The sequence below is a fragment of the Dermacentor albipictus genome, chromosome 7 (assembly GCF_038994185.2).
Source record: "Dermacentor albipictus isolate Rhodes 1998 colony chromosome 7, USDA_Dalb.pri_finalv2, whole genome shotgun sequence".
NCBI classification, from domain to species: domain Eukaryota; kingdom Metazoa; phylum Arthropoda; class Arachnida; order Ixodida; family Ixodidae; genus Dermacentor; species Dermacentor albipictus.
Genome location: NC_091827.1, coordinates 83,847,790 through 83,870,575, shown reverse-complemented (window position 1 = coordinate 83,870,575; position 22,786 = coordinate 83,847,790). Strand labels below are relative to the sequence as shown.

The window sequence follows — 22,786 nt, the reverse complement described above, 5'->3', positions numbered from 1 at the left end:
AGTAAATTACCTCTCTAGGACACCAAAAACACGGATCTTACCACGATAAGACGCTTGGTAAGCCAGAAAAAGCGCAAGAATGAAAGACGGGTAGCGACGCCTCCTTGAAGTTCCCGCACCTGGTCGCTGTGACGTCATGGATTTTGATGGCATCTTCTAGGGCCTACTTAATTATGTAACGGTACAGATTGACTACATTGTGTTCTAAAGGAACCATATATTAAACATGGCAAGTTTCGGGAACATTTAATCATCCAACGCGACTCAAATGCGAAAACATACTTTGGAATTCCTGACGTCACAATGACGTATAGGGGTCAGAGTTTCGGCGCCAAATTCAAATACTCGTACTTCGGCCTTCATTTTCTCATCTAATAATCACACTATTATTTGGAAATGACTGCCTGCAGTGTTCTCAAACGTGCTTTGTTAGTCTAAACTGATTTGTTGTTTCGCTTTAGTGTCCCTACAAAGACACCATTTGTTTACGGTACTTTAGGTAAGACTTTATTAAAGCAAGACTGACGCCCCTAATGCCATAGTGACTGAGTTTCTTAAATAATAGAAATTGGTCAATTAGATCAAATGCTTTGAATAAGTCTATATATATCCCGAGAAGAGGAAGCTTTTCCTCAAAGGCGGAAATTATAATTTCTTTTCGTTTCTCGCGTCGCCGCGAAAATAGGACAGTCGTTCTTTATTGATTGAATATAATAAATCCTCCACGGCAAGTGAATTCTAACTTACGTACACATTTTGCGTATACCACATGCCATCGTCAGGAAGTCGTCGCGGCGTTTAGCCGACGCCATTGACAACGACTAGGCAAGGGCGCTGCGTCTCTCGATGTCATTCGAAAAAGCCAGTAGCAATTATTGCATGTGATTCTATCACTTGCCGCTATCCTTAAGCGCTCTCAAAATCCCAAATGGTGCCCGAACCATGGTATGCTCAATCACACCTGAGACGAAGGGACGCATAAAATGGTTTGTTCACCAGCTCATGAGTCCGAGCCTATGCGGAGCGTGCTTAGCGTGCATTTTGTGTGCTTGAATTTATTCAGTTTGGCAGTCTATTCTGTACGGAACGCCATTGAAATAAGGAGTCGCATAACAGAAGGCGTCATTTTCATGGCCGCATGCTTTCGTTATATATAAGCCGAGCGCTCGACAGCGCCTTTCACCTATGGGTAATCTGCGACCACTGAAGCTACGTGCAGCGCCAGTGCTAGTTAGAAGCTTTGCCGCGGGAATTCGGCTTATTAGATACGGGACCTTTCCCTGAGTCTCCTTCGAGTTCACCAGACCACATCGAATCGCGCCACAGCTAATTAAGGAGCGCAGAAGCAGGTCGACCCCGTTCCCGAGGCACGGCACGTGCAAACGAGTTGGCGTCCCCCACCTCATGTGCCGCAGGTGGAGCAATTCACTGCTTGACTCTTCCCGAAAGTGAAGCGAGAGCCTGGCACTGTTTCAGGTAACCTGGGTCCAGAGGCAAGACGGCTGTAATGCACCGTGAAGCCCTGGCAGCAATCCCCCCATCCGCCTTGGTGACGGTAGTTGCAGACCGGGACAGCAATACCGCAGAGAGAAGTAAGCACTCGGACAATTGGGGCCCAAGGAGCGACTCACTACGCCGGGTGTGACAATCGCACGGGCACCTACCATTGGCCGAAAATGACGACACCTGAATGGGCTCACCGATTGGCCGAAAATAGCGTCACCTGAGCGGGCTCGCCGATTGGCCGAACGTGACGTGACTTCGAGACACCGAAGGGCTTAAAAGCCAGAGACCGGGAGCCTTCCTAGAGCATTCCTTGATTCATCTCTTTCGAGCTTCTTGCCACGGGCCGCAGCGTCCGAGTTGCTGCCGGCCCGAAATGACTTCTGACTTAATTTCTTAGTCGTCTCACTGTATATAATGTAAACAAAGCTCCAGTTTTCATCGCGACGTCTTCCTAAACTTTGGCCAACTCCGGCACCCAACGGCAAGGTACAAAAATCTGAGGGACAGCAATAGGGATCGTCCTCCAGATCCGACAACTGGTGGCAGCGGTGGGATCGTCCCTCAAGATCCAACCACTGGTGGCAGCGCTACGGATGAACCTTCGTCGAGAAAAATCCTGAGGAAACCGGAACAGCGAAAAAGAGCCTTCATCCAAAAGGAGTCCCGAGGAACTTGGAACAGCGAAGAAGAGAGAGCCTTCGTCCAAAGTAGTCCTGAGGAACTGGGAGTAGCGAAGAAGAGCGAGTGTTCGACCCAGGGAGTCCTGAGGAACCGGGAACAGCGGACCAATGAACCAGATGGCAGGGTGCTGCAACCGTAAGTGAGCGCATGGTTTTTTCCTTTTTATTCGCCAGACTTCAAATGTGTTTATTTTGATAGTTCTAGGAATCAGAAATTTGTTGCATATTGTGTGTTTGCACAAATTAATTAAGGAAAACAGTTCTAACCACCAGTCGGGGCAGCTGCCATGGATCTTAGCAGGTTCACGAGGTTAGACTTGTTGGTGTGCGACGATTTGGTAGTGGAGGCGGACGAACAGATGAAAAAGCCAGCTATCATAAAGGCAATTCAAGATAGTGGCAATGATGATGAAAGCATTAAGATTGCTTGGGAGGTCATACAAGAACCACGGGCGCGTGAGCGTCGTGAACGTAAGCGTGAGCGCCAAGAACTTAAGATTGAGCGTGAGCGTCAAGAAAGTGAGCGTGAGCAAAAGTACGAGAAAGAGAAGGCAGCATTAGAAAAAATCATACAATATTTTCCGCAGTTAAAGGAACAAAGACAACGCCTGTCTGAAAATTCTGTAAGCAGTACAGCGTAAGAGAATGATGACGTATCTGGCGGATTTTCACAAAAAATGGCTGTGGCTTAGCTAAGGTTAAACCCAGGATGCGAAGCATACTAGCCTTTATTTTAGTTGTTGAACCACTGTTTAGCCTGGTGAACTGCTCTTGCTTGGCTATATTTGGTTCGGCTAGACGAAGAAACAACTCATGCGTTACTCTGCTTCGCATTCAAGAGTGGAACGCGACAGCGTTCCCGTCGACCCGCCAAGGGGTGTAAGACAATGGGCTACGGCGCAGCGACTACGCGCCCCGCATTGGACGCGGTGAGCGTCGAGCAACGCAGCGTTCGGCGCGGCAACGAAATGTGCGCCTGAGCAAGCGACGCACGCCTGAGCCTTAGAAACAGCTCGTTTCTAAGGCAACACCGCATTCACTAGAGGCGCTTTTGTACCGCTTTGAAGCATCGTACTCGTGGCTCAGTGGTAGCGTCTCCGTCTCACACTCCGGAGACCCTGGTTCGATTCCCACCCAGCCCATCTTGCAAGAGTTGAGCCAAAGCCACCTAGAAACAAGCGCAGCTGCTTATATAGACAAGAACGGCACCGAGAGCGGCGCTGCTGCGCCGGCGTTGAGAGCGCCGCATGCGGAGCAAAATTCTATTAGCGGTGGTACCCCACTCCCATCTCTCGTTCGCGCCGCCTTGATTGCCTCCTGCACTGCACGTGTTTGGGCACGTTTCGCGCCGCGCGCGGTGTGTGCGCGTGGACATTTCCTTCGAAGGGCGGTGTACAGTCTCTCTCACATTTAGGGGAAAACTCGAAGCGCAGCAGCTCGCGCAGTTGCTCGAGGGGCGGGATCTTGAACGGCGTCGTCTGCTACGGCGGCGCACGCTGACCGCATTGTCGAGAAACGTTCTACTGTCAGGTGCAGGGCGCTGATCACATCGTTACTGCGTGAAAGGAGCCGGTATTCTTTGCTAAGCGTTGCGCGACGCCCACTGATACGCCTCGAATGTAAGTTCATCGCTGCATGGCAGTCATTGACGACGTACTGATTCCATACATTCTTGACGGCCCGTTTCTGGAAGGCGACTATATTCCGCGATAGGACGCCAATCCACACTGCTCGTGCTGTGCAAGAACTGCTAGAAGAGCGCGCAGCCACTCTCTTGGAGCGGCCGCCTCAATCCCCGGGCGCCAACATCATTTAAAATGTCTGGGGCTCGTTGAAAGTATCGCTGGCGCAACATCCCCTCTATCAGTCGCCCGAGGATAGGCTTCGATCCACCATCGTCAGTGACTGAGACGTGCAGCGAATGAACACATCCCTGATCAAGTCATTCTACACTTCACTGCCTTCCAGGATGAGCGCTGTCATCGCTGCCGCTGGGGACATGACGAGATACTAACTGAAGTTCCGAGCGTGACGTGTCCAATTCCCCACCGGCGGGCAGGGTCTGTCTGGTGTAGCGAATGATTATCGAGAAAAATCACTTCCAGCTCATTGTCTGAACCTAAAACGTTCATTTAATCGTGTCCGTTTGTTTCACCGTGTTCGACTCCCATTGTTGAGTGCTTTGTTTTCCTTTCGAGTCAAACAAAGACTGAGCACGTTGCGCGCACATCTTGGTGCGTTTTGTCGCTGCTCATTACGGTAGCACACACAGTGAAGAAATATACGTGCACACGCTCAGTACTCCGGCCCTTCGAAAGAACAAATGAACCATGTTGTCAAAAGAAGTTTGTGGAACTCCATTAGCGCCAATGAAGGATCAGAGTGTGGCGACGCACAACGTTTAGTAAAGAATATCAGCTCAGTTCCCGCAGTACCGATGAAATCGGTGCACTGCCCCTGACAGTACCACGCTTCCCGAAAATGCGGCCAGCGCGCGCCGCCGTAGCAGACGACGCAGATCACGACACCGCCCCTCAAGCGTGTGCGCCTGCTCGAGCTGCTGCCGCCGCACGACTCCATTGCTTGCCGCATCGCGATGCAATACGTTCCGAGTTTTCCCCTTAGTGTGAAACAAACTGCACACGCTGTATTTGCCTTTAAGAAGATCGGTACGCTTGACGATTATTTTTATGGCTGCAATGCGGCGAAAGGGCAGCGTCTGCTTAACCATGTAAGGGACGCTGAGCAGGTAATTGGAAACGACATCGCATGTGCCGCCGGAAAAATCGTCAGCACATACGATGCGGCACATACATACGGCACCTACGAGCTAAAGTCATTTTTGCAGTTTCTCACATTATGTTTGCTACAAATCCGTGTTGTCTCTGATGGCGACAACGGACTTCTATCGACACTGTGCGGAAATGAACAAGATATATCGCTGCATAGCACAAGTACGACATGCGCACACAACTTTAACTAGTACGTCCCCTACAATATGGAATAGAGGCAGCAATGTAGACAGCTTGGTCATTTTTTAGCAGTACTCAAGAGACGGAAGTTGAAAGTATTATTAATCATTCCTGCTTCAGCAATGCCGGCGCGACCAAGACGCGGGTGTGTATCGTCCAGTAACCCGATCGATCGGTGCGATGGTGAAGCGGGAATGAACTCCGGTCATGTTCAATGCATCATGCACATATTCAATTTCTCGGCACGCGTGAACTTCGGCCACTGCTAGCGCATACAACAGACGTGGTTTCCATTCTTAGACAGCGCACACACAAACGAAACACGAGAAAGAAGACAGGACAAGCACTCGTTGAACTTAAAGTTTTTGTATGAATAAAAGGATTATGTACCGAGTAATTATTAATTTCACGTGGGTTAGATATAGAAACCGTCATACACTCAGGAGTGATCAATAAACGATCTCGCTTCGTTTGCCAGATGTTTACTTCGCTCGGCGCACCGCAGTAATCCATGTTTGTCGTCTGCTTCTTTCGTACCATTTTCTTGTGAATCGGTATAATTTCACTGGTGGCATCAACCGTTTCATGTTTACATTGCTGTCGTGACAGTTAGCAACACAATAATAATTTCCGGTCATCCGAAGAGGCGCCGTCGCAAACAAGTGACGTTTCGCGCGCAGCGCGAACTGAACGCGGGCGCGACCGCGAAGGGAAGCGGCTACGGAAACCTACACCTTCTCGCGTGCAGCGCGCGCTCAGACTGGCCTCCTCTGGCTCAGCGCGAGCGAAGGGAACCGGCGGAAGCAAACACCCGGGGGAGGGGAAACCGTGCCGCCAGGGGAGAAACGAGCGCTGGCGTCTCGGGCGCCGCGAGCGACGGCGCGAGTTGGAGGCCAGTTTCTCCTCTGTCGTGACGTCACGGTGTCACGTGGTATGGCATGGGGTCAAAGGTCATTGAAGGCGACACCGCCGCGCCTGAGGAGCTGGGTTGAGCTCTCGTAATATCCTTCGCATAAAAAGCCGACGAGAAAGGTAGTGCCTGTGAGATTAGCGGCCCATTCATATGCGAACGGAAAGGGCTAGCTGCTAACAATGCCGTAGTGGCAACATAGACCATTAAAGGCCGCAGTGAAAGCGACGAGGTGCTGTGCCAACAGAGCACTGTAGAGGCAGCTACGCCAGCTGCGAATGAATTGGCACAGTTACCGCGCGTGTTCGTCGCATATAACGTTAACGAGGTAGTTAACGAAGCACAGAATACCGCTGAACCGACAGACGTGAGCACCCATGTCGAGATAACTGTCGAGTCGGATCTGCGTGCCGAAGTGCAGTGCCAGCTGGACGATGCAGTTGAGGGCAGCTTTCAGGACTGCGAGCTGCGTAGCTCGAGAGAAGACAACTGCATTGTTCAGGGATCGGTGCAGCTCTCCGCCAGTCTAGGTAGCCAAGATAGAGTAGATTTAAATTAAAATCACTCAGACTGTGCGGGTCTGAGTCGGGCCGAGGAGATGTGTACCGGCCAGCACGAGGCGCGAGAGAGCGGCATGAAAGCGAGTTCGAAGAGAAAGCACCGCAGAAAAAAACGCCGTAAAGATCGGAATGCGGCGAATAAGGTAGCGCAGCCAAACTCGGCGACAGGCGCGAAAAGGCAGGGCGCAAGGAAAAGAAAGGTGCGGTCGTCGTTGACGATGTTGACGCATCAAAGACGTTCGAGCCACAGGTCAAAAAGAGACCGAGAAGCATGTCCTGCACAGACGCGGACCGAGGGCATAGGGCAGTTATGCTCCTTGTCGGTCCGTCGTTCTTTTCTAAGTTCAGCGTGTAGTACAAAGAAGTGCAAGGTGGCAAGACGAGACCACGTGGTGGGGAGTCGTGACACGGTTAATCGAGTTTGTGTTGAAAGCGGGGCGCCAGAACGCAAATTGGCAGGAGACTAACGTCTTGGGGGAGCGATAGTGAGTCAGCCCTTTTGTTGTTCCTCGGTAGCCAAAGTAGCTTTCGAACTGCGACCACCTCGAGTACGACTCAAAAGTGAGTCAGACGTAAACGTTTGGAAAGGGAGGCCAAGAGAGCTTCCGTAGAAGTGAAACGTGGCGCGTTTTTTTATCATTTGAAAATTTCGCGATTTAAAAAAAAATAAATTATGGGGTTTTACGTGCCAAAACCACTTTCTGATTATGAGGCACGCCGTAGTGGAGGACTCCGGAAATTTTGACCACCTGAGTTTCTTTAACGTGCACCTAAATCTAAGTACACGGGTGTTTTCGCATTTCGCCCCCATCGAGATGCGGCCGCCGTGGCCGGGATACGAACCCGCGTCCTCGTGCTCAGCAGCCCGACACCATAGCCACTGAGAAACCACGGCGGGTAATTTCGCGATTTGAGACAGTTTCTTTCAATAAGTAAGGTATGAGCTTTATGTTTTGTTTGAGAAGCTCGAAGGTTTGAAAAATTCGTTTTAGGTAAACCTGCAGTCTCGCGAGTTGTTAGTTAATGAGTAGATAGGCTTTCTTTTTTTTGTGTGTGAGTAACCTGAGTGTCAAGGTTACCGGTGACAGGCCTATCGTAACGCGCGTGTGTATTAGTTAACCTTCCTTTTTTACAAGCGTTTTTTTTATTTTCTAAGGTTAACCGCGTAGGTTTTCAGTGAGTGCATGATTTGCACTGAGAAGCGTTCTTCGGTCCATTAGCGCGTGTCCTGTGTGGACGGAAGGAAGCAGATTTATGACTGGGTTGCTCGTGTGTGTTGAGGGCAGCCGTATTCTGACTTCTTTAGTGAGCGTGCGTAGGACTAGTAATTAGGAGACGCATTTTTTAAAGGGTTCTGCGGAGTGCGCAAGTTACGCAAATTAAGTTCTTGTTTAGGTTATGTGTCCTGTAGGGACTAAAGGAAGAAACGTGGGTAAGCGTAATGAAAAGATTGCTTACGACGCAAGTACGCGTTCTGATTAGTGACCACAAAGCTACAGCGCTTGTGATTATGTACTTGTAGAGTTGACCGCACTGTCCAGTGGCCCCAACACGTGCGATAAGTACGCCACTGCGATAAGTTGGGAACATGCTGTTCGCGTAGTTAGGCCACTTAGGTTATGTTCGGCTGTTCTCATTTTTTTCTTTCCAACGACAACGGCCCTTTGTTATGCAACAACAATGTCACCCTACCCTTGTCGGCAATCGGGGAGAAATGGATAGCGGTTAGGAAAGGTGGTTGGAACTGCTTTGTCAAAATTGGGGAAAAAAAAGATCAGGGTTCATTTTGACTCAGTAATAGCCTGGCGAGTCAGGGGTGAAGAGCCAGGTGAAGAGCAAACTATTGGGGCCCCTATCCTAAAGCTCTTATTAAGGAAGGAATGTAAACAAGCAAAAAAAAAACACTACGTCACTAGTTTGCGCTTCCAACGGGGCGGACCCTGCGAGTAAGTTTCTCGCCGCTCCGATAGCACTGACGTTTTTTTTTTTTTTACTTTTCGTCGCTGACGCCAGCGCGGAAAATCAGCTAAAGTTTGTTTCCAACACAAGATAACTCAGAGTAAAGTGACCTCGATAGTGTCCATGTCATAAAACATTGCACGAAATAGTAAATCATTGGTGTGATTTTGACTAGCAAGCGGTCAGCGCCGCCGCCGCAGCAATCGTCTCTGCGAAGCAGCTCGCCTGGCTAACGTGTTTTCTCATGGCTACCAACGGCTTCGGGAAAACTATGTCACTTATAAGCGACATAAATGTACAGACGTCGATTGTTCTGACGAATATAGGTGCTTTATTACGAGCTGCGGACGGATCGCATGTGCCGGAGGCCTCGGATCCGACGGCCAACGATCTAGGCCTATGCCGTTTCCTAGCGATCACCAGCTCGCCTGGCTTGCTCGTTCGCTATCGTCGGCATCGATGAGCGGCAGAAGTGGTCCCAGTTCGTGCGCGCCGCTTGACGCTTAGAAGGGACCCCGTTGCAGAGCAGCCAGATTTGCTCATTTCGAGCGTGCTTGGTATCAACAAAACCCGCCGAGCTTAGGGCAGTCCGACCATCTTCCCCCAAGACTGCGTACCCCCAAGCCTGATGCTGTACCGACTTTTACCCCGTCTTGTGTCCTGCTCCAGAATATGCTTCATTCCCAGAGCGCCCTCGACGAATGGTTCGTACTACTTGTAGCAGTGCGTACGCATATTGGTAGATGTCGCTGGCCGCACTTCCCGAGTAAAACCCCTCAATCTCCCAAAGTAGCGCCATTCACTTCCCTCCTCCTCCGCGCGGCGCGGCCTCGACGGTGACGCCGCCGGTGGTGGGCCTGCCGTAGCAGACGACGGCTAACACGCTACGGGAGGAAATCCGCGGAAAAGTTCGTTCGAGCCCTGCGGAGCAGTTTTTTCAATCTAGATCTTGCTTTGTCAGTCGGTAACTGGCCTTAAGAATGTCGTGTCGGATTTGCGGAAGAAATAGAGAAAAACACCATTATTCAAGGCGCATTTAAGGCGTAAAGCGCGCGCACGTTGAAAGTTCGTGTTGCTGAAACACGACACAAGCACGCGGTGTGCTCAGACACGCGAGTAATTACCAGAGTTTCAGGTTTTGACAGCGTGAAAGTATGTGCACGTGGTTTCGTAGGTTAATTTACGCACCTGCAGGATGCTTTTGTTCGGCCGGCGCGTGAGAGATTCCGACTGTCTGCGGTCAGCAATGCCTGGCAGCAGGACTGTTTCTGTTCCGCGCCTTTTACAGATGTACGTAGCTCATGCACAGGTTGTGGTGGCCATGAGCAACGTTTTCACACATAGGCGGTATAGATAATTTGAACAACGTACCAGCATATGAAATCGTTATTTATTTATTGCAGTGCAAATGGTTAGAATTTGATAGAAAAAAAAGAAGGAACTTGATGGGACAACTGGAAAGAGGTTCAGAAAATAATTATCCCCCTCCCCTCATTGGCACCAGCAACACTCTTGTAGAAGTGCTAATTTTATCTCTGTATACTACGTGCGTCTGTATTCTTTCGCGTTGTAAGTTTTCACAAGGAAGCAGTGTTGCGTTAACTGGAACAGTCAAGGCACACAAGACAGAAAAAAAGTTGATTCTTGGGTTTTACATCCCAACACCACGATCTCATAAGGCACGCCATAATGGGGGCTCCGGATTAATTTTTTTCCAGCTGGGGTTCTTTAACGCGCCCCCAATGCACTGGACCCGGGCCCGTTTTGACACGGGCGTCAAAAGAAGAGGTTGGAGGAGCCGTGGCACTTACTTCACAAAGCCGCACATTCTTTGCCACTTGCGCGAAGTCAGCCCGCCCGATCTTGTGAATCCACACTTTTCTTCGTTTTGCGTTGCGCCCGGCGGATGGTAAAGCAAAAAGCTTTTTGCCGTCACTGGGTCTGTTGTGGAAACAGTAGGCGCAGCAGCACGGCATTGCAATTAAGCACTCGGCCCTAACACATTGTATAAAACTACCGCGCTCCTTCAAACCGCCTGCCGTAGTTTCGTCGCGTAGGCCCAAGAATGGGGGTCGCAGCGCGCTGGAAAGAAAAGATATACAAAAGCGCGGCGCCTGTTCTGCGCCGGAAAGAAAAAATATACAAAAGCGCGGGGCATGCTTTCACGTGACACAGACTGGCCAATGGCGGAGCGGAGGAGGCTGGGGCGACAGGAGGGGTGGAGGAGGAAGCGCCTGGGTGAGCGGGGTGGCGGAAAGATCTAAGAATGGCGCTACTTTTGGAAAATTGAGGGGCTTTATTCCCGAGTCGCTTCTTTGTGGTGGATCCAATCAAAAGTCGTTGGCCACGTCTAATACGGCGGCAACTCCCGCCTGCAGGAAATAGTCGCCGCTGGAGGACGAAAACGAGGACGACGATGATGGCGACGACATCGCAAAGCACGTGCAGACGTAGCAGACGAACTAGCAACACGAAGCTCGCGTGCCGGCGAGCACGCTGGCGTGCGTACGTCCCAGTTTTGTGCGATCACGTGCCCTGCTGTGTTTACATTCCTTCTTTGGCCATCTCGTTGTTCTCTGACACCAAAACTTGGACTGGTCGCTACAAACATGACTCCAATAATTACCTGTCGTGCTCTGAAGCAAATGGTAATTCGTTCCCTGATTACTGGGTCATTAACTACTAGTTGCAGCGGAAAAACCAAGGTGAAAAAGTTCCGTGTCAGTACTGCTTTAATAATGAACACCGCGTATAGTCACGTAAAAGTCGATATATTGCAACAGGCCCGCGCATAACTAAAAAGCGTTTGGTGGCTGACCGTAAATAGCTCGCTTCGTCCTCAGCCACACCACATGTTGTCACATACAGGTGCTACAGCGTACCCGAAATGCCTGCCTCGTTAAAACGATTGGAGCCTCCAACCAGCCTTCAAAGAAAAGCTGAAGTTAAAATTCTAGGATTTTGACATTCCAGAACTACGATATGAACATGAGGCATGTCGTAGTGGGGGACTCCGTGATAATTTTGATCACCTGGGGTTCTTCGAAGCGCACCCAATGAACAGTACACGGGCGCTTTTTGGCATTTCGCCCGCATCGAAATGCTGCCGCCGCGGGCGCGATGACGAAGAAGAGTATGAACAAGAACATTCCAGCGCGACGCGACTGTACTTCGATACCAGTTGCGGCTTTCCGCCGTACAGTATGCTTCGCATAGCGTTCGAGCTTCTTCAGCGTATATTTCGAAGTCGATGCGTCACACACAGCGCGCAGCGTTTCCCGTTCATTTAAAAAAATATAATTCTGGGAAGCGATCGCTATCATGCGTCAGCGGCACATGACGTCAAACGAGCGAGTGGTGCTGGAACCGACAGACCTCCTGGCGACCCCGTTACCCGCTGCTCCTCGTTGGGCTCTCGGAATACAGGGCAGGGCAGGGCAGGAATACAGGGCAGTCGCGTGTACCAGTACACGGTGGAACATTCTGCCAGCCATCGCTTCTCTTCCCCTTTAGTGCCAATGACGTACGTGCAATGACGTGCAATTGGCATACGAGGTCTGTCGCAAGTTTATGGCGTGAGTCAGCAAAAAAAAATGGGAGAGGGTGCAGCAGCACCGCTCTCTCCACTCGGCCAGTAGTACGAGTCAGACTGCTGCACGTGAAGGGAGAACTTTAAGCGCGCACTTTTTGCGCGACCCATTTGCAATCTTTGTCGAAATGAAGATCTACGAAAAGACGGAACAAAAGATTAATATATGATATTTTGAAAATTGGGCATTAAAGATGCAGCAATACATCGAATGTCGCTAAACGCCTTTGGAAAGAGTTCCTTGACTTTTACGTTTCGTTACCGCGCCTATAGAAATCGACCAATTTCATCGACTGTTCTTTTTCCAGACATCGTCAAACATTTCCGTTTGGATTCTTCTGCCAACAACGACATGTACCGTCTGAAATAACGACTGAACTTTAGCTATTTGTCGAATTTGCCGATTTTCTCCTGCCTGAGAATCAAAATATAAGACTTTGAGTAGAGGCATCGTCGGCACTATAGACTCCAGTGCTCGTAGCACTCATTCAATAAAACGACGCAAAATTAGCGATTCGTTCGACCCGGCAACACAATGTTAAAATAGTAGCAGCCGTGTAGACAGCAGCGTCTGTCGGATTGTACAATTTCCAGATCCGACATCTAGACTGCTGTAACGATGTCCCAAACAATGGTGGATGCTGATGAGTGTGTGTTATTACGATAATTGTGTTGGACTAAGATCAAGTGCAACTTCTATTTTACCCAGGGTGGGTTGATTTTATCCATCAGCGTTTCGACAGCGTATGTACAAATTATTACGAGCAATCCTTCCCGTATATATATTGTGGATTTTTCACTCCCACAAGAGCACGCATTCGATTTCAGACCGACCTTCAGCTGAACCTTGACTAGCAGTCTAATTTGTGACATATCGAACACCGACTGTGCAAGTGCCCTTTATTCATTACTGCGCAATGCTCTGCAACACTCCAGCTTACGGCACAGCACAGTACAGACACTGAGCAAAGCATGTGCAGATTCCAGAGCCACTTGAGCGCAATGTAGACCCCTTTGCTCGCCCGGAAACGCTGATCGAACGCAACAATCAAGTGTGAGGAGGCTGCTGCATGCTCCCTGATCCGACAACCATTGCTTCGCCAGCCTAGATAATGCAATAAAAAAATTTCTGGCTTTCCCGTAATCGCCAGTAGATGTAAGCATGAAATGGCGACCGGCAAAACAGATTGGTTGGAGATGATGCTAGTCACAATCTCGAAATGGGTGTAGCGCATGTTCACAACGGCACACCCTACTACATCGCACCACATCGAATCACGCCATACAGTGCACTAGTCCATATAGACGCTGCCCAGCTAGAAGGAGAAAAACTGCTCAAGGCCGCACGACAGGCAGCGAAAGACGCCAGGGAGACAGAGCGCTCGGCCCAGCAAGAAGAAGAAAAGTTGAATTCTGAAGAAACCACGATTTTTGAGGCACACCGTAGTGGGGGAGTGCGGATTAATCTTGACCGCATGGGATCTTTAACACGTCGCCGGTGCACTGCAAAAGGGCGTTTTTGCATGGCGCTTCCATCGAAATACGGTCACCGCGCCTGGGATTTGATCCCGCGACCTTGTGCTTAGCAGCGCAACACCATAAACGCTAACCCACCGCGGCGGGTTCAAGCGCCTGAAGAAGACCGCAAGCCGCGTAGTTCCATCTCTCGAAGCGACGCAAAACCCGCGCCACGGAACTTACGGACCACTGGCGTTCAGCGCCGAAGGATGACAATGAAGTGTTTGGTGCCCTGCATCTGCCTTTTGAACGTCGTTAATGGAAACAACAAATAATGCTTCAGCGTACTAGGAGTAACAGTTTGAGTGATGTTGTGAACAAACATTAGGAAGAACTCGGAAGTCATATTTGTTGCAACCTGTTTGGGCAATAACTAGCGTATGAATGCAGTCTTGTATAAAAAGCTGGGGGCCAGAGACCACATATTTTAGCGTTTTGTCCGGGTTGCCCGGATGATCTCGTTTTATTCTCGCAACTTGGCAGGATGTTCTCGTTTCAATGCCCGGATAACGGCTCTGGCTTTTGGGTCAAGTCACTCAAGGGTCGGCGACAACGGGAGCTAAAATATTTCATGCTTACAATTGAACCAGGTGCCTCCTGCAATGAGTAAAAATTCAGTGCCGTTCCACTCTTTAAAGGTGGATGACCAGCGAAGCTGTGCATGTGGGCCCCTTAAAGGCAAACTGTCCATTGCCGTGCGTAAAACGCCGAATGCACATACATGGGAGGCGAGACGTGACTAGTCGCTCCTCCACTATGTTGGGCTTCAGAAGATGAGGCACCGGGTGGCACACAAGCCCATGTATTGTTGCAAAACGCAGCATCACACCTTTTGCTAACGAATCCCGGCACGTAGAACAGACACGCACCTCACCGCACTCCGAGGGCACACACTGCTTCACCGTAGCCAAGGCAATCGTGCGGTGGTCGGCGTCCCGCAGTGTAGTAATGGTTGTGTGGTCACTCGAAAACCACAAGCGGTCCCACACAACACAGGCCACACAAAATGTCTACTCCACAATCTCCCTCTGAAACCTGGCCGCTGCTCCGGTGAAACGTTCAAACTTTGCGGGATCGATGCCACATGGACGGTACGCATTTCTTTCCGCCTCGCGGTCTTTTGGTAAATCCGCCCGTCCGTTCCGCCCTCGTCTGATCGCGTGCAGACCGGGCGCGGACCCCCAAAAGGCGGATCGCGTTGAAAAACTCGTTGCACACTCAATCCGCACGAGCGGATCACACGCGCACCCATATTGGACGACGCAGTATGTTGACAGCTGGAACCGTTCGGCGAAGGAAAGGTGTTGAAGGTTGGCAACTAACTTTGACAGCAGACATCGCCTCATTTACGTAGAGGAGGTGCTGCAGCAGGCGATATTAGCATATTTTGGCAGATGTACTTTCAAGTTTCCGCGCCAAAGTGAAAATGCAACTCTAGGCCGGCACATTCAGTTCTGCAGCTGCATGTGTTGCATTGGCACCATCATCCTCGTTCGAAACACTACCTAGTCATCTTATCTGCGCCACCTTCAAAAATATATTGAAACCGCATCATATCGCAACATGGGACTATTCTCGGACGATTACTTTCAGGGCGCGCTGCTTTGGCTGGTTCAGCAAAACCTCTCAAAACATCCAACGTGCTGCGTTCTACGTCACGCGAAAGTGACGCAGTATCGCCGGAACTGGTTCGTGCAAAATCCCTGTGTGCGGCGCGATAGCGCAGTTTCTGTAGTGCTAGTGACAGCTTGCAAGAATACGGAACACACGCACATCTGTCGCGGTATACAGCTGCGTAGGAAGAAGAAACGCGTAAAACTGGGCGTGGAAACGCGTACCAATGGGGACGCGTTTGAGGCTCTGAGTACATCTTGCTGATATGCTTGCATTTGCTTGCTCGTGTTATTTTTCTTTGTTTTTTTTTCGTTGCGTCAATTTTAGGTGTGCTGCACCGTGCACCATCGTCGTATGGTAGATTCGCCCGCGCGGTGCGGGCGATGACGGCGCAAACTGCACCACGCGCACCGCTGTTCGCGCCGAAAGCACTTGCGGCTTCGGCGATCTGTGCGACAAGACTCGCCGTAAACTGCAATATTTTAGCTTCGTTTTCTAAATTTTTTATTTCCTCCCTTTGAAATGTAAGAACCAGGACAGAAGCAAAATTATCTCACTAGAGGGGGATCGCGTGGTGCGGCCAATCCGGATGTGCGCGCCTGTCAATGGTGATGACTGGACGGCGCGCACTATATCTTCACTTATGCTTAGGCCACGCGCCCCGCTGTTCAACTTTCATTTGACGCCGATAGTACATAACAGGCAACATATTAAAGAGTTCAAGATTGTGCAAGCGTCATACAAAATGTAACATAACCATTCCTAGCAATGTATAACTGTTAGAAAATGCAGCAGAGTACAAAGGTTATAGAACAATGAAAAAATGTTTTTTTTTTTACCTCAAGGGAGAGCCGCCAGGGGGCCAGGGAGTGCGGACGTGGTTCAAGTCGGCTCCGTGGAAAGTTGCCTTGTCTGGTGGAAACAGTGCCGATTCATAGAAATAAGTGATGTGATCGCCTATCGGAAGACCCAAGGATCACCTGGATTACAATTTTATGACTGTAAGTGGACTTTTGGATGTTTTACGGCCACTTTTATGACGACCGCGTCTCCCACCTAGCTAAAGGTAAAGCTAGCGTTGAACAAACGCGGCGGCTCGGCGGCAGCCGAAGCCCCCGGCATCCGCTTCGGAACCCCGCTGTGGAGGCACGAGGACCATGGAGGTGACCGTAGAGGGTACAGAAATTACCCCCGATGAACTGAGAACAGCGGATTGGATCACGAAAGTGGGAAAACATGTCAAGGAGCTGCAGGACCTTGCGAGAGGCGAACGGCGAGAAAGCCAAAACAACGGCGAGCGGACGGAACGCGGAACCACGTTCGGGGAAGGCAAGAAGGCGGCAGCGGCGAACGCCGCGTTTAAGCAGCTGGGGCAGAAGATCGCGGAGCGTTCAATTGCGTCGCACCTCCCGCGATTACCGCCGAACGACTACAAGATCATCCTTCGGCCGAAGAACGGGCTGGCGCTCGCAAAAGTTCCGACTACCAGGCTGAGTGCGGCGGTGCGCATGGCAGCGCAAATCCCATGGGTTAAGGGACAAGAAAAGGACGTGCTTATTGTTAACGACAAGCAAGGCACCCTGATTTTCAGCACCCCAGATATGGACACTGTCTGGAAGGTGACCAAGATTAAGTCTATCAAGATCGAAAACAAGGACTACGAAGTCACGGCGTACCTCGCGCCGCACGAAGACAACGGGCGGGGTGCGGTGCATGGCATCGACCCGACATTCACAATAGAGGAACTGACTGAGGCCTTCGGTAACCCGAGGAACCCGCCGATACTTGGAGTTAGGAAGATGGGCAACTCCAGCTCGGCAATCGTCACCTTCAAAAACGAGACAGTGCCGAGGTGGATGTACTGTTATGGCGTACCTCTGAAGTGTGTGCTCTACAAGAAACGCTACGAGGTGTGCTACCAGTGTGGTGAGCTAGGACACAGATCGGACGTATGTGTCAGCGAACACGTTCAATGTCGGGGATGCGGAATGACGTCTCCACCTGAGGATCACGCATGTAAGCCCAAGTGTAAGTTGTGCGGCAAAGGTCATTTAACGGCAGACCGGAAATGCAAGGAAGCTTTCAGGACCCCTTATACGATAAAGAAGAGGCAATGGGAAGCCAAGCTGCGCTTGGAGGAGGAAGAGCGGAAGGCGAAGGAGACCGACGTAGGAAGGAGCAGATGGGAAAAGAATCAAGGCAGATCCAGGAGTCCGTCAAGACAGCGGAGCATGTCGAGAGGGAGGTCGGATTCCTTTCCGCGACTGCCGCAACGGCAGGAAGGGGAGACGCAACCGAAGGCTGGGCGCGGGAATCCGGGGACCTCCGGCAGCGCTGTCGTCAACAATCCAGCGAGATCCACGTCTCCGAACAGAAAGGTGGGTTGGGCAAGCAGGGCCTCCCAGGATAAACGCGATGAGGAAATGTTTCAGATTAAGGAAGAGAATCGCATGCTTAAAGAACAGCTAGCCGCGATGAATAGGCAATTGGAGGAGCTTAAACTAGCCCTTAAGCCTAAAACAGCACATGTTAAACAACCGCAAGTGTCGCAAAAGCCAAATATCGAAGGATCAGAGGAGCAGATAGCGTCTCCGCCTCCTGCTAAAAAGAGGGCGAAGGAAATGGAGAAGCCCATGATAGATAGGGACATAGAGACACTGATAGACATCAAAATAGCGAAACTGGAGGAACAATTTGAGACCAAGTCTGGTCAGGACGATGAATGGCGCAAGGCCTTTGAGGAACGCATGTTGGGGATGTTCCAAAATCTGACACAGCAGTTGCATCAGCGAGATAACAATCTCACAGAGCGACTGCATCAGAGGGATAATAAACTCACTGAAGAACTTAAGGCAGAATTTGCGAAGAGGGACCGGGCATATGAACAGCTCACCCAGCAAGTATTAGGAAATCAGCTAGTTGGCAGCCATGGCTCACAGATCCAGTAAAAACACCGTTTGGCAATGGAACTGTAGAGACTTCACGCGCAAGCGTGCGGTCCTACAGGAATTCCTGAGGAACGGGGATCGACCGGAGCTAATAGCACTACAGGAATGCGGTAGAAAGGCAAAGTTGTCGGGGTACAAATCCTACCTAGGCGAAGGCGAAAGCACGCAGGTGACCGCCCTAATCAGGCGAAACGTCACAGCGGTGCAGCATGACACCGGGAATGCACAAACCGACCACGTCCTCGTAGAACTGGTACCGCGAAGAAAGAAAGATTGTAGCTTGTTTGTATTAAATGTGTACAGCTCTCCCAGACAAAGAAAATGCGACTTCGGGGATCTCTTCGCGACGACGCTACGTAAAATTAAGAACAACCCACTGTTGATCGTGGGGGACTTTAACGCTCACCACACGGCATGGGGATATAAGCAGACTTCGATTAAAGGTAGGAAATTGTGGGACGACATACAAACTCATAATCTGGATTTAATAACCGACCCGATGCAGCCTACGAGGAAGGGAAATAGTGTCGCGTGTGATACGACACCGGATCTCACCTTGACGGGGAGCGGCACTAAAGCCACGTGGTGCAATACAAACGAAGACTTAGGCAGCGATCACAACATCATAGAAGTGGTGGTAGCAGGAGGCCCGACAACCTCCCGAAAAAGGAGGGTGGAGGCTGTAAATTGGGACTCTTTCAGGGCACTCAGGGGAGACCCGGCTCCCATCTCTAATATTGCAGAGTGGGGCGATGGCGTAGTGCGCACTGCTAAAGAGGCCACCGAAGTGGTGGAAACTGAGGGGGACAACGAAGCGGTAGACAGGAGATTAGTTAATCTCTGGAGGAAAAAGAAAAGGCTGGAGGACCAACTTCGACAGAGGAGATGGGATCGAAATATCAGGAAACAGATAGCGGCTTTAAATAAGGACATTGAAGAGCACTCCATCACGCTCACGAAGCAAAATTGGGGAAACGTGTGCGATCAGATGGAGAGGAATATGAGTACCGCGGGGACGTGGCGACTTCTTCGCCACCTCTTAGATCCGGATAGCACAAAGTCAGCGTCAAAACAACAGCTGGAAAGAATGGCACATCAGTTTGATGGCACTAAGAAGGAACTCTTAGAAGAAGTTAGGAATAGGTACATCAATCCCGCCGGACCTGAACCCCTCCCGGACTACGGAGGGGAAGAGAATTCGGAATTAGACGCCCCCATCACACTGGCTGAGGTCAGGGCGGAGATTAATCGGCTACGGACTAAGTCAGCGGCAGGGCCGGACAGAGTGAGCAACAAAATGCTCCGTAATTTAGACGACAGCTCAATCGCCAACCTCGCAACGTACATGCAGGAGTGCTGGGAGACGGGGACGATACCGCAGGAGTGGAAACTCGCCAACCTCATTTTCATTCCCAAGCCGGGCAAAAAACTGGGCTTCGAGAACCTCAGGCCTATATCGCTCACCTCCTGCGTGGGTAAGCTTATGGAGCACGTCGTTCTGACGCGGCTCAATAGGTACATGGAGAACAATGGCCTGTATCCGGACACCATGATCGGTTTTCGACCAAAGTTATCGGCATGCGACGGGATGCTGCCGCTCAAAGACCAAATTATAGACAAGCAAACGCGAGACACGAAAGTGGTCGTGGGGTTAGATGTGGCAAAGGCATTCGACAACGTGAGGCACGTGTCCATCTTGGAGAATTTGAACTCGCTCAATGTCGGGAAGAGAGTGTACGATTACATCAAGGACTTTCTTACCAACAGGAAAGCCACTCTCAAGATAGGGGAAGAATCTATAAAGAGCATTGACCTGGGTAACGTGGGGACGCCGCAGGGCTCGGTCTTATCACCTACCCTCTTCAACATTGCAATGTTGAATCTCCCCGAACGGTTGGGGGAAATTGAGAATCTAAACTTTACCATATACGCGGATGACTTAACACTATGGATAAACAAGGGCAGTGATGGGCAAATTGAAAGCTCCCTGCAAAATGCAATTGACATTATCGAGGAGTGCCTGAAACCCAAAGGACTTAAATGTTCGGCCGAAAAGTCGGAAGTACTGTTCCTGATGCCCCCCGGAAAACAGCGGCTTCACCAAAAGCGCGAAACGGGCATCCACCTGTACGTCAACGGCGCCGAGATCCCCGCGGTCGACAGTATCCGCGTCCTCGGGCTGAGGATTCAGGCAAACCGGAAAAATTATGAAACGCTTGCTAGGTTAGAAGCCAGTTCAAATCAAACGTGTCGTCTTATCAGGCGAATAGCAAACAGGCACGCTGGGATGAAGGAGGCGAATCTCCTGAGGCTAGCACAAGCCTTTGTAATCAGTAGGATAGTGTACGTGGCACCCTACCTCAAGCTCAGTTCTGTAGAACGGAACAAGCTCGAAATCATTATTACGAAAAGTGTCAAGGTCGCGCTCGGACTCCCCCCGAACACGCCCACCGGCAAACTTATGAAGCTGGGTGTGTCGAACACTCTCGAGGAACTGATTGAGGCTGCCGTTACCGCGCAGCACCAAAGGCTACTCGGATCTAAAACAGGTAGGAAAATTTTAGAGAAATTAGGCTACGAGCCCAAACATGAGCAAGTGCGCTCAGGAGACATACCCAGACAGATCAGGGACAAGATAAAAATACCTCCGCTACCCAGAAACATGAACCCTGCCTTTCACGACGGCAGACGTAAAGACAAGGCAGAGGCATTACAAGTTAGATACACTTGTCGACAGGACGTCCTATATACGGACGCTGCGGAATATGAAAGCAAAGCGGCACACGCGGCCGTGGCGGTTAGAGAAGATGGAACACGGGTGGCGTGCTGCACAGTCAGTGGCGTCGAGACGGTTGAAGCTGAGGAAGTAGCCATAGCCTTGGCCCTCAGCCAAAGGGGGGTAAATGTGGTCATCAGCGACTCCAAAAACGCTGTGAGAAATTACGAATCGGGGAGGGTGACGGAGACTGCCATCCGTATATTAAACAGGGAAACAGGGAAACCCAGGCAGCTTGTTCTGCTCGTTTGGGCACCAGCTTACCAGGGACTTAGAGGGAACGAGGAGGCTCATTCGGTCGCCCGAGGTCTTACTTACCGGTCGACCCCCGGAAGCTCCCAAACCACCGAAACTATAACCAGAAGAGAGGATATGCGCGCATACCATGAAATCATAGCATACTACAGACTAAATCGCCAAATCTACCCGGGAGCGGACAGAACGCTCAGTAAGAAAGATGAGGTTATGTGGAGGAAATTGCAGACGGGGGTTTTTCCAAACCCCGTACTCTACAGCAAGTGGCATCCAGGGGTGTTCAGGTCAAAGTGCAGGTTCTGTGATGAGGCAGCAAATCTGGTTCACATGGTGTGGACATGTCCGGCTAAACATGATAGCTCGCGAACTTTAGAATCCTGGGAGGCTTTGCTCCGCAGCCCAGACCCCAACGTCCAGCGGGACATCATCGGTCAAGCCCTTGCTGCTGCTGCGTCTCAAGGCATTCCGGCCGACGGCTAGGGGCGAAGGGGGAGAAGCATTTCTCTTCTGACGTTCATTGACTGGTGCTTTTAATAAAGTTCTTCCTCCTTTACCTCAAGCACATATTGAGGACACAGTACCAGATAGTAAGTACATCGAAACATTTTTTCTTGAAACTGTGCATAGAAGTACATTTTTCATAAGTTCGTGGATATAACTATATATAACTACGGTTGCGTGTCCAGAAAGGGCGAAAAAAGAACCTGCTTGCCGAATGACGCGTTATCAGCGCTCGCACACACCGGCACGCCGTGCATTTAGGAGGCCACGCGCAGGCTTCGTGGCGGCGGCGCTAGGTGGCGCGACGTGCTCTTGGGGAAGCGCGAAAGAGGGGTCCGCTGCACTACACGCCTCACGCATAACTCGTTTCGATGGAGTAAATAGGCTGCGTCGCTATACTGGTTGAATGCTAAGGCATTACCGTCTACAGTCATCGCGAGATGGGGTCTGTCACATATCTTTTTTTTTTGTTCCTCGAATGCAAACTTGTGGCTCAAGAAGGGGGGCAGGGGGAGGGAAGGGGGAACATTTTGGCGGTGTGACGACGTTTAACGAAAAATCGACATCGCTGCTGAAGCGCTTAGCAGAAGAAGACTTCCAATGATGCTTGCAGACAGACCTCGTACGTGGGAGAACGCATTATTGACGTTCTATTGAAGTAACCAGAAATAGGAATGGCACCTACTGCCACAGCACTGAAGGCGGTAGCAAAGTTTAGCGTTGCGGTAAAAGTGTCTCGGAACGTCGTTGTGATGAAGAGTGCCGTCAGAGCCGCTGCAGGCGTCGATGCTCGGCGGTGCAGGATATAAAGCGGAAGGAAAACTATCGGCTTTCGTCAGAGCCCAAACAAAGGATTAGATAAGAGTTACCTAGACATTAACTGACCGTTCCGCTACAATCATCTCATATCTCATACGTAGCTTGCTAATTATTTGTGCATGTATGATCTGTTATATCAATATTCCTGCATTTGACGCTTTCGTACTGTAGAAAGCTGC

The 22,786-nt window shown here is 50.6% G+C and overlaps 1 protein-coding gene across 3 annotated transcripts in view; it reads right to left on the bottom strand.

The window, feature by feature from the left end:
* LOC139048040 (sulfotransferase 1B1-like) overlaps window positions 1-22,786 on the bottom strand; it is a 362,107-nt gene that overhangs the window by 163,089 nt on the left and 176,232 nt on the right. The gene's annotated exons all lie outside the window — the stretch shown is intronic.